Source organism: Rattus norvegicus, chromosome 3 (assembly GCF_036323735.1).
Source record: "Rattus norvegicus strain BN/NHsdMcwi chromosome 3, GRCr8, whole genome shotgun sequence".
Taxonomy (NCBI): domain Eukaryota; kingdom Metazoa; phylum Chordata; class Mammalia; order Rodentia; family Muridae; genus Rattus; species Rattus norvegicus.
Window position 1 is genome coordinate 69,540,615 of NC_086021.1, and position 12,578 is coordinate 69,553,192.

Genomic DNA, 12,578 nt, shown 5'->3' on the forward strand with positions numbered 1-12,578 from the left:
GTAGTCATGTTGGGTTTGTGTGTGTGTGTGTGTGTGTGTGTGTGTGTGTGTGTGTGTGTGTGTGTGTGTGTTGTTTTTTGTTTTTGCTTTTGTTTTTAGAGTACTAAATGGTCAATATGAAGAAAGCAATTGCTTACTATAAACCCTGATTTTTACCACTCAGGATTTTGACACATTAGATCTGAGTTAACTGATTTTTAAGCACATATTTCTTCATCAATCCAATTTTCCTCTGCCAAAACATATCTTCAAATTTAGTTCATCATTTAGCTATGCTTTTAGTATTTTAGAGTTTTCTGTCTCTTTTTACAAATTCAGAATATAGTTCTTCACACTAACTCTTCTATATTTCTACAGACAGTGTAAGAATACAGTCCCCACAACTTCAGATTAAAAATGTTTGGGACGCTTTTAAAAAATATTAGTCAAGAATGTTATGAAACTTCTTGTCTGAAGTGACACTATTCTCTGGAATTGTTTCATAAGTTTCTTGTGCAGACATTAAGATCATTTGTTTAAAGAAAATTCTTAATAGAGAAAATCACACACCTAAATCTTCTTCATGTATTTTCATGAGCAAGAGATTAGATATTATTCCAATTCTGTGTTCTTTAGATATTTCTGTGAATTTAGTTGAAAATTAGGAATTAATATTTTGTGGAATTTGAAGTGAATCTGGCAACCTTTTAGCACTACCTGTAATTAGATTTTGAAATTTGTTCATGGTTTCTTATTTTAAATCCATTAGTGGGATCAATAAAATATTTAATAGAAAATTCATCATTTTGATTTTAACATGATTTCAGGCTTATAGGAAAGATACAAGAACGGTAAATGATTTCCAAAATGACCTATATTTAAATTTTTATTTCTATCTGTAATAAATGTATTCACATAATTTTGTGTTGAAAATTTAAAATTACTTTTACAGTTGTGAGTGCTTAAATAATGGCAAAATTTGAAAGAAAGAAATTTAATAAGAAGAATTTTATTTCAATAAAAGGAAAGGTCTTGCCTTTAATCCTGGCTCCTAGGCAATTTTCAGTACCCTTTGACATTTCTTGGACAGAAGTGTTGTTTTATTTTAGGGTACTGTAAAAACCTGCAATTTATGCAGCAATATTACCCCTTCTTCCCTCTTGAACACTTTGCTAAGATGACTCAGGGTGGAAACTGACCAACTAGAAAGGCCAGCCATGTGCTTACAGATATGGGGAAAATGAAGCTGGAAATTGACTTTAACCATGCGGACAATTGTACGTGCCCTTTTTGTATGAATCTTAAGGAAAACTGAAAGATGCTCCTAGAGCATCCTTGGTTCATCTTACTATTACCACACTTCAGTGTGGGAGGGGAGGCTGGGACCTTCCATGTTCTGATGCCAGGTGTGGGTTTAGAAGACTTAACTTTTACGCTCTAAGTTGTGGCATTTTTGTGGCAGGAAAGTGTGAATATAAAGCTTCCAATGAATTCTGTGAGATTTTTCCAGAAAATTATTTGACCTGAGGGTAATCTTGGGAAATCTTGAATCTAGGGACATCCCCTATATCATAAACATTTTTTTTCTGGAGAGAACTGTAAATAGATTTAACAGAAGAAAGAACAAAATTATTTCACGCACAGACAATTCTATAAGGCAATCACCTAATATTCCAATATGATCGATAAATTAAAGACCCCCTTGTTCAGAAAGGAGGAGGGGAATGGGAAGTGTAAGTATATAATCTTTAAAGATTCTTGGTGGTAATGGTGGTTGCTTTGTTTGTTTGCTTGTTTTGTTTTGCTTTGTTTGGAATAAGGTAGCATGATTAAAGAAACATATAATGGACTGGGATTAAAAAGTTCCTGTCCATCTGTTGTGGATTGAATACTCTTGGCCCAGAAGGTGTCACTGTTAGGAGATATGGCCTTGTTGGAGTAGGTTTAGCCTTGTTGGAGGAAGTGTGGCACTGTGCAGGCACTTTGGAACCATCCTTCTAGCAGCCTAAAAATCAGTCTTCTGGTTGTCTGCAGATCAAGATGTAGAACTCTTGGCTCCTTCTCCAGCAGTGTGTCTGCCTAAACACTGTCATGGTGCCTGCCCTGAAGATAATGGACCAAACTTCAGAACCTGTGAGCCAACCCCAATTACATGTTGTCCTTCATAAGAGTTGGCCTTAGTCTTGGTGTCTCTTCTCAGAAATGAAAACCCCGAAACACCATTTATAAAATGTTTGACGCTGGTAACTCTTACATAAAATACAGAAGCCATATTGGCCTCAAGCGAAGATACATCAATATAGCTATTTTCTGTTGGCCAATCTACTTACCCTTAGATATTACGAAAAGTCTTATTATGTGTTATGCTACTATATTCACTGTCTTACAGGACACTGGGTTCTGTGCTAGGCACTAGGGTAACACGGGTTGGTAAGTATCCATCCAGGTCCTAAGGACTCTATGCAGTGTTTCTTATATTATAAAGAGCACATGGAGAGATGGTGTCTAGGATTCCAGCACCTTTCTTCATACAGCTTCAGAGTACGAGCTGAGAGTGGCAAATTGTGTTTCTCACAGTTTTGAGAGAAGTGAAACACGGTGTTCCCTTAAGGGCTACAAGTGGCTTTCACTTACGCTGTATGTGTCATATGCTCTGAGGAAGGCAGAAGAGTACACAGTATTCACAATATAGTGATGAAAGGAGGGACGCTAAGTTGTGCTAAGTCCCTCGAATTCTTCTATAAGCCAGTCACAACCTTATAAAGTAAGCAGAACTATTATTCTCATCTGAGGAAAACAGACAGACCCGGCTAGATTTAACAAGTTAGCAGGGTTCAAATTACTCTGGGATTGAAAACCCAGAAGCTCGAGGTCAGAGCTTAATTCCCAGCCAGTGAGGTATAATAAGAAGAGCGAGACCTGTGATCTTACCTCACCAGGATCTTAAAATATGAAATATAAAAATATTCAAAGTGCATTTGTGAGACTTCACAAAAGCAAGCAAAACACAAAGCCAGCTAATTAAGGGCATTCTCTGGACAAGGAAGGAAGCTTTATTGATTGCCTGGCAGGATCCTCAAGGTTCACCCTGATCCTCCTAACCCCCCCATATTCCTGCAGGCCACCGCCCAGTCAGGGAGGGCTCCACTCTCTCCACTCAAGGATTAGGAGTACCCTCTACCTAAGCTACCTCATCTCCTACAGACTCAGTCAGGGTCTCCTTTCAGATCTGCTGGGTTAAAACCCTTTGAGGAAGGAAGTGCTCCTGTTCCCATCACTAAAGCTTAGGGGAATTAAACTGATTTGCAAAACCGAATAAATTAATAGCTGTTCCATACATTTTTCTAAGAGAGCACTAGTCACAAAGAAGCCATATGTCTTGTTACTGTTACACAGTGAGGGCCGGGACAACAGACAGTAGTTCCTGGTCTGTTTGCCCCCTACATTTCCGCTGCTTCACCTATTCTGAAACGAGGTAAAAGCAGAGAGAGTGAGATGGAATAGCAGTCTTTGTCAATGCAGAAAGAAAGGAAATGATGTATTATATTTAAGAATGTAGGGGCAGGGCTTGTTCCCCTGTTTGCTCTAACCATAAAGACAAAAAAAGCAAAGGAAGGAAAGAAGGAAGGAAGGAAGGAAGGAAGGAAGGAAGGAAGGAAGGGAATGAGGGAGGGAGAACAATTTACAAATCAGCATGAAAGTTGAGTTTGAGTTCCCATGTAATAAGATAAAAATTCCCTCAAATGTGTGTCTGATCCCAGTTGAATTTGAAGTCTGCCTTATCCTGACAGGTTGGTCTGAGTGATACATACACAGAGGAATATCCTGCTCCGTATACTACTTTGACTACTAGCCAGGGTAAATGAAATCAGTACCCGCCCAGAATTTGTAAATTTGTGTAAATGCAAAAGAAAACATCACCAATTTAAGTTCTACCTTGCTACTGGGGTCGGAATTGGAATCCATCCTCCTATATTATATTAACCTGATGTCTATTCTGGTCTGCCTGGGGACTCACACCTCCCCACAGGGCATATATTATGCCCTGGAGCAGTCTGAAAACTTTGCCATCAACCAACATCTCAGGACACAATATCTTCCACATGCAGCTTGATCTTGCTATTTTTTTAAGCAGCTGTATGCCAGTTTGGTGGTGAAAAGTTGAATAATAAGGGAGTAAAATTGGGCCTCGTATAACAGAGTTAAAATAGAAATTCTTTCACTATGAACTAGGGAGGAAAAAGAAAACGAAACAAACAAATGAAACTAGAGAGAGGGGAAGGAGCGTTCTCGCAAGAGCAGTAGAGCTGGTCAGGATTACATCACTGACCAGAAAACTCATAGGTAATATTTCTGGTGTGATGTCAATATCAATTTATGGAGCGAAGGGTAAGCTAGGACTGTGGGTGGGTAGTTTTGTGTGAGACTTCTATTTAGCTTATCCAGAAACCTAGGCTTCCTTACCATCAAAAAGATAAGAAGAATGAAAGAAAAACGAAAGAAGGAAGGAAGGAAGGAAGGAAGGAAGGAAGGAAGGAAGGAAGAAGCCAAGTAAAGTCTTTCCTTCCCCAGATGGTTTTGGTCACAGTGTTTTATTACAGTGATGGTAAGACAGAATATAGTAGGAATATTTTTTTCAAACATCTTAGGCCTTACCTTTAATATAGAGTAAGAAATAACTAATGATTCAGCATGCAAATGCAGGCATTAACTGACTATTATTCTCCTCCGTGTTTACATTAAAAATTACTTCAATGAACACCTATTTTTATTCCAGTATTTCACAGTAAATTTTCTATTTTTTATTGCATTTTCTTAAAAAAAGCAAAGAATTCTAGATTATGATTTTTTTGAATGATCATTTTACTGCCTAAATTGTAGGATAATGTTGTGATCTCCTACCTAGTTCATTTAGATATCACTAGTAATACTTAGTGATCCTTAAATAAGATTAATACAAACAGTAATCTGCATAATGAATAGCCCTTTATTTTGCAAGGATGGATACTAAAGAATACTTTTTAAAACGATAATCACAAAACTTGCCAATCATATCAAATAATAATTTTTAAAGTTGCTTGGTAGGCTAAACATTGATGCACTATGGGAAATCTGAGAAAACATCTATCTTGGTGATTTTTTTTTTGATTGGCTAACAAAATTTCTTTTCTGTTTTGATTAATAAATCTGCTTAATTAAAATAAAAATAAATTGAAATACTGGGTAAATGAGATCTTGGTTAGCTCTGGAGACAAACAGTAACTTAGTATGATTTTTACTATTGAAGAATGGAACACACATTTTTAACACAGTCATTGTAGAACACTAATTGCATCACAAAATTTAATTTCCATACCTGTTCAAACAATGAGCTGTTTCTTCTTGGAACTTAATGCAGAACTTTCAATTCATGTTTTTGACATTGACCTCGCGGGTGGCATTGTGATGGATTTAGAAACCGTGGAATGCTAAAACATCCGATGGATGCACTTGTCTTCTACCTCTGTATTAACAAAGCAGCAGAAATATAGTGGCTTAACACAACACACTTCTATTACTTTATAGTTCTGTAGATCAGAAGTCTGACATGGGTCACCCAGGGGTGAGAAGAAGGTGATGTCAGGGCTGCATTCCTTTCTGGGGCTTCTGAGGAGAATCCGATTTTGCTCTCCTGTTGCAAAAATGTGTGCCTTCCTGACTTGTGACACTTTCCCTCGATCTGAGTATCGGCCATATGCCATCTCTCCAAGCTTCCTCTGAACATGTCCCTTCGTGATCACAGCCAGGAAGTGATCACTCGTAAGAGTGATTCAGTTCAATTGGACCTGCCAGGCTAGCCGAGAATAATTCATCCCAACTTGATGTCTACACCTTAATCATGTCTATGATGTTTTTTGCCATGTTCTCTGTCCCAGGTCCCAGAATAAAGGCACACTTACCTTCAGAGGTCCCTTATTTTTCTTACAACTATTCCAGCGTTTTAAAAATAGAATTATGAGTTTTATTTCATGCACACTTCTATGCACACATTAATTCATTTATATTCATTCATTCATTCATTCATCCATTCATTTCTTCATTCTAACTAGAGGAAACACTTACAAAGTATCATCTGTTCCAGTCCCCTGGGAAGCCAGCTCATCTCACTTCCTCTGGTGCATTTAACCACTTTAACTTACTTTCTGCTCTTAAGGATCATAAATCCCTTGAGATTGTGGAATGTTCCCAGTTGAATGCAAGAGGAATCAAGTGTGGTGATCAGCCCACAGTGACTGACCCTCCACACTGGCATAAACTTTCGTGCTAAAAATGCATTTGCTTCTATCGTGAAGCAATAGAGAATGAATTCAGAAATTTAATTGTGATCCAATCTTTTAAATTCCTTCCGTAATATGAAATTGTAAGAAAAAAAGCAAAGGGACTTAATTGAGGCTTGAGAGCCGTGTAGCAAGTAAATCCATGTTATTTGCCAATTTTTGAGGCTAACATGGAGAATTATAGAGAAATTTTCCTGCAGAACCCTTGCGGCTGCCAAAGCAGACAGCCAAAATGAAGTTGACAGTCACTCATATATTTCAACAATGTGTCTCTCATTGTCAATATGTACATGGTTTCTCTGTGACCTTGAGAGTGGCCCTTGGTTCCTTATCGGTTTCATGTCTAATAAAATTAGGTTAATTTCTTTTTATAATAAATCTGTGATCACAGTTTCTATAGGTGCGTGAATGTGCTGAACTCTACATCAGAAAGGAGTAAACTAAAAATGAGGGTCGGGGAACCATCTGTGGGGCATGGATTGATAGACAAAATGCATGGGAGGCTCTCTGTAGACACCTCTTCCCAGTCAGATTTATTCCAGAATCATCTCTGCTCTGCTGCTGTTCTGCTTCTCATGGATATGATGTTGAGTGCACTATACATGTTTACCCACATAAGAACATTTGTGCAGTTGCTTATTAAGGTTTGAAGTATGTCTTTAGACAATAAAGAAGATTTTGAAAATGGAATTCTACCTCCAAACTAAAAAATAAAGTAGTTAATGGTCCAATTTGGACTCCAGTTCTTTCTTGATTATTTTGAAATCTCTGGTTAAAATTTGCCAAGGCAAATAATTTCTTTTTAATAAAGAATACATTTTCTCTAATTATCAGAAAATTGGACTAGAAGGGCTGTTTAGGTCCATATTTAAAGATCATTTTTGGACACTAAAAATCTAAAAGACTCAACCCGTGGGCTTTGATGTCAGGCCTATTTTTGGTGCAAAGCTTCATTATAGCTGCACTGTTTTTAAATTTTTACTCTTTAGTTTGTTTATTGAAAACTGTTTTACCATACAAAAAAATTTGAACAGTAAAAAAAATTAATATAAGGAAAAGGCTTAGATTTTTATCTGATACACAGAACAAGTTGGATCACGGGTATGGCTTAATTTTTCCAATAAAACAATAACTTTATTGTAGAAGAAAAACATCTTTAATGGCAATACATTTAATGAAAAGTATAATCTTTACCAAATTTGAACCTTCTGGTTATTGATGTGATTTATGGACAAATTTACGGTGAACTTTTCTCTGGATTCTTTCTTTCTTTTTTCTTTTTCCTTTTTTCCTTTTTTCCCTTTCTTTTCCCTCAGAGTATTATTTATAACAAGCAAATAAAAATATAAATAAAATGAAGTAACATAGATTTAAGGAAGGAAAAGAAAAAAACAATGCACAAACACCTTGGCTTTCTCCTTTAATGGTTACAAAGTCTGACACATTCTCAGGCTTGGTCAAACACTTAATTTCATAGTCTTGGATACTACACTAAACCATCACTGACAGAAAGGAATTTAAAATGGAAAACCAATTTGTTTTATCAATATGGAGTTGATAGAGTGTCTGCGATCTTTGGATATCTATACTTTAACTTTTCTAAAAAGTTAATGCAATGTATCTCCTATTGGGAGGGGAAAACCATACTCTGTTCCTTGATAAGGAGAAAAGAGAAAGCCGGGCAACACCAGTCTTTATGTTGTGCCCTATGCAGCTGACACTGTCCTTTTGGAGAAGCCAATGACTTGTTAGTACCCCTAGCAGCAGTGTGAACAGATGCGTCCCTGACAGGCGATGGATGGTCAGGGTCCATCTGGCCAGTGCAGCTCGGACAGAAATGATGTATACAGCTTCATCAGCGAATGACTGTCATCAATCCTGGGCCATGGATAGCGTAAATGACAGCTATGCTGCAGCTGAGACCCCAGGTGTGAGACTGAGGAGGACTGATTTAAGAATGCTGGGTAATCAGGAATGTATAGGCTCCTGGACTTTAATTTGTATCTTTAACCTCCTATAAATATCCGGCTCTACTGTAGCAGGTATGAGTTTTTTAGTGTCTCATCATGAAATTAGCTTCAGAATGACGGCTGTTCTTTGCTCCCTTTTAACTACTGATGACTTCGGCTCCTGAGCTCCAGGTCTAAATGCATGGGGTGCCCTGGCTGCTCTGTGGTGTGCACACCATTTAATTATTAGCTCATTGATTTTTCATACATTTCAATTTTCTCTCCTTTAAGTCGTCGTGGCTGTCCTATTTGGCTCTTTGGGCTTTCTTTCCATCATTTCCTAGTGGAGTCACCCAAAGTTAAAAAACGAAAAAAAGAGCTTGTCTTTATCTCCTCTTCTCCCGAGTGATACTCCACTCCTCTCAGGATGGTCTAGCTAGAACAGTCTTTAGGAGGCCGGTGAGTGCTGACCGTCCAGAAAGGAAACTTCCAGCTAGTACCATATCTCAGAAAGAAAACAATGTCCCACTGCTCACTCACCAACAAAAGGTACCTGGTTTTTAAATGGGTTCTCTTTAGTATGCATTAAGGATCATGCATAATTTGCATCTATTAGCATTTTATTATACCACTGGCACTGGGGAAGGAAAAATGAAAACAATTATTGTATCCTCAGAGGACATTTCTTTACTTATAACTATTTTACAATAAATCATTTTTGTTTATCAGTTTACCGGATGCAGTAAATGCAGAAACTGGAGACTGAGAGGGCCCTAAAAGCCTAGGAATTTATAGAGTGGCTCCACGTGTTTGCACAGAAAGCTCTTCAAGTACTTCTAACTCATTAGAATGAATTATGTCAATTACCACCAGCAGATCTGGAAACATTTGAATCTGATGGAGGGGGATTTCCCCACCCCCAGAGCACCCAAGGATATTAGACTCCCCTTAATTCAAACCAGTTAGCACAGCCAGTAGAGTTTCTCAAGAAACTAACCTATGAGAATTCTCTTCCCAATATTGGAATAAAGTTGCCTCTCTGAAAGGCCAAGCCAGCAATTAGAGAGAAGAATTTAGAGAACTCAAGACAATCTCATTCCTTCCAGTAAAGGCTATTCCAGAAGCATCTGAGACCCAAGAAAAGTCATCTGCTGTTAATATACTCTGGAGGAGAATGAGATGGGAGGCAGTGGTAGGAACCAGCAGGCATCGTTGCCTACATTTTAAAAGCATGAAGTTTCTGACATTGTTCACTGGTCTTGACCACAACATATCTCAAAAACAGAATTCAGCCATTTTTACTTCATATTTCTTATAAAGAAACTTAAGGGTTGCATCTGCACCCGATGCAAAAACCACTCCATCCTATGATAAGAAATGTAAGTAACATTGAATAGTCATGTAAATTTAGAAGCACAAAACTGTTGGCAGAGGCTACTCTGTTTTAGAGATGTCATGTGATGTGCTAAACAATTTTTTAATTATGGGACTACATTAGAGTAGCATCTTAGCTGCATGAATTAGTGTAGACTAATGGAGAGAGAAGAGGAAGGACAGGAGGAAGGGGGAGGCAGAGAGCATGGGAAAGGTGGATTGGGAGAGGGAGGGGAGAGAAAAATGGGAAGCCTCTATGAACTTTAAATGCAGTTTCTATAGACATTTTACTCCCGGGACTGACATCTCCAATGCAGAGTCAGGAAAGGAATGGTCCAGCTGTCATTACTGACACACCAACTAATGCCCTCAGGGGAAGCCAAACTGAGCACATTAAAGAAGTCCACTGTGCCAGTGAAAATAAATCTTAAAATTTCTGTTTCTTGGATATCAAGAACAAAGCTCGAAGATTGAAGAGTCTTAAAAATACAATACATATTGTATTAATAGTTTCCCATATTTATTTCTGCTCCACACATATTTTTATGAGCGTAGATGCTTGATCAGGACACATTTATTTTAATTAAATAGACAGTTTTACTATAGATATTATTGACTTGAAGAAGTTGCTAATTGAGTGAGTCTTTAGACAAAATCTATGATGTCAGTATGACAAACAATATTTGCAGATAATATCATTTATAGACATGGATGGAGTTGAAATGCCTAATTATTCGAAATCTAATGAACCTACAATTTCTGTATTAAATGTTCTCATCTAGCAGTCATGGACATAAAAGTCATTCTGTAACTCTAGAGGTATTTGCTTTGTCGCATGAGTAGGTGAAGTTTGGGCATTCTCTCTGACAGACATACCTAAGTAGCCAGGGCAGTCTTCTAAGAAATTGTACGACCTGCAGGGCACTGCGATGTGCTTTGCATTCCTTGGTTCTTTCTCCAGTTTCATTTCTTCCCTTTGCTTTATATTGACCCCTTCACCTTTGGTTAGAGCACTTATCTTGGATCGTTCTTTTGTCTGATTAATGCAAGCTCCTGTGATCAGTGTCTACATTTGGGTCCTTTGCAGGTACCACTTCACCGCGTCCTTTCAGGGCTCCAAGGACTAACCTGACTGTGTTGGAGGGGCAGGGATAAAGCAAAGACTATCAGTAAAAAGCCAGGATCTGGTGGGCCTGGATGTCTCATGGAGAAGCCCCAGTATCGCGGAAGTTCAGTGCGTTGTTACTCGCAGTCGAACAGAGAGCTGGGACTGTTGCAGGCAGCTGAGGAAGGAGGCAGCGTTGATAACATGCAGCTAAACAAGGAGGCGGGGTTTATGACGTACCATCAGACCGGGGAGACAGGATTAGTGACTCTCAGTAGGAGCAGCCTTCAGGCCCTAACATGGCAGCAAGAAAAGGGAGCCATAGCGAACGGTTTCTGTCCACACTATCAGCATTCTCCTTGCGAGTAGCAGTCATGGCTGGGATCCTCACATGGGCTGAGGCACCGGTGCATGAAATGACATTGCCTCTGTCGAGCAGTACACACTCATGGCTGACTTCCTCCCTAAGTGCCACGCTCTTGCCTTGCTCGGTGCCCACCTTCGTTCTTTGAAACCAAGTTCTGAGGAGAATCAAGAACCAATGATAGAAGCTTCCAGAAACACAGCTTATCCCTTAGCTTGCTTGGTGATGTCTTGTTCTAGGCTCTCTTAATTTTTAGATAACTTCTTTCTATTGGAAGTTGATAAGATTGCCTTTGTGTCTCGGAGCGGGTTGTGTGATTTTTTTTTTATAGAGTTTTGGGTTTGTTTGTCTGTTTGTTTGTTTGTTTGCTGCTCTCAATGGTCTGATACGGTATGTTAGGACCAGAGAGCTGAAGTAATCGTTAATTCATAGAAGCCTGTTTCCAGCTCTGGCAGGAGTCACAGTGACACTCCAATCTAACACAAATCACAGGGTAGAGGTCTCTCTATGTATTGGAGACTAATGAACGTGATAGTAATAGTGCGTCTTTGTGCCTGGAAGATCTCATGTGGGAATTGAGTTGGCAGTTTGGTGGGGGATGAAGAATTTGAGGTTTCCAACGGTGCTAGTCTGCGTCTGAAGATGAAGAGGGAACATGTACTTTTCTGTGATGGCACGTGAAGAATAAGACCATCTAGACCCTTTACCGTGATGTGCAAGGGAGGGAGGTTCTTGGTTTGGTGCAGGGAAGTCAGTAGAAAGAATGAATGTAGATGTCAAATGCCAAAAGTATTCCTAGAATTTGAAAGATCAAAATTTAACCTTTATGATTTCCTCCCTCCAGGGACAATTACTTTGTTTTTTACGATGTCTTGGTAGACATCTTTTCATTTGAACAGTGCCATGAGACTCAGTGGAAGGCCTACTAGTTGATTACCAGAGATGGAGTCTAAAGCAATCCCAAATAGAGTGGAGTACAAGAACTTAGATTTCTCTCAACTCTGATGCATTCAATATTGTGTGAGAGTACAATGTGTAGATCGTAAACACATGATGCGTACATGCCTTTTTGTCTATCCGTCATTATACTTAAGCACTCACTGCTTCATGGGAAATTAATCAATATTCATTAACTGAATTGTAAGGGTTTTTAAAACCTAAGTCAGTTAATTTATTACATTAAAATCCACGCAAATTTTATATTACTACTGAGATACTAGATTGTGTAAGTAGATGTTGCTCTGTGGGTAGAAAAGTTAGAGCAGACAACAATGGCCGATGGTAGAGAGACTTGCTTTCTTGGGATACTATTCCAAACCACCAACCTTAACATGAGCACAGTGGTATTTGGGTAGCACCAGGCACATGCACCAGAAGATGGCAGCTACAAAGCAAGAAAAATGAGAACTGAGAAATTTGCACTGTTGCTGCCTTTAATCATTTAAAACAACCGCAGTATAAAGTCACAGTAGTTTAATCCAATTCTGGAA

General features: G+C 38.6%; 1 long non-coding RNA gene across 1 annotated transcript in view; it reads right to left on the reverse strand.

Moving 5' to 3' along the window:
* LOC120101556 (uncharacterized) overlaps positions 1-10,897 on the reverse strand; it is a 32,390-nt gene extending 21,493 nt beyond the window's left edge. The window contains exons 1-2 of the long non-coding RNA XR_005502175.2: positions 10,748-10,897; positions 5,336-5,482 (exon numbers count right to left, since the gene is read on the reverse strand). This is a non-coding gene — a long non-coding RNA (uncharacterized LOC120101556). The remainder of the gene's footprint in view (positions 1-5,335; positions 5,483-10,747) is intronic.
* Between the last annotated feature and the right edge of the window lie 1,681 nt (positions 10,898-12,578).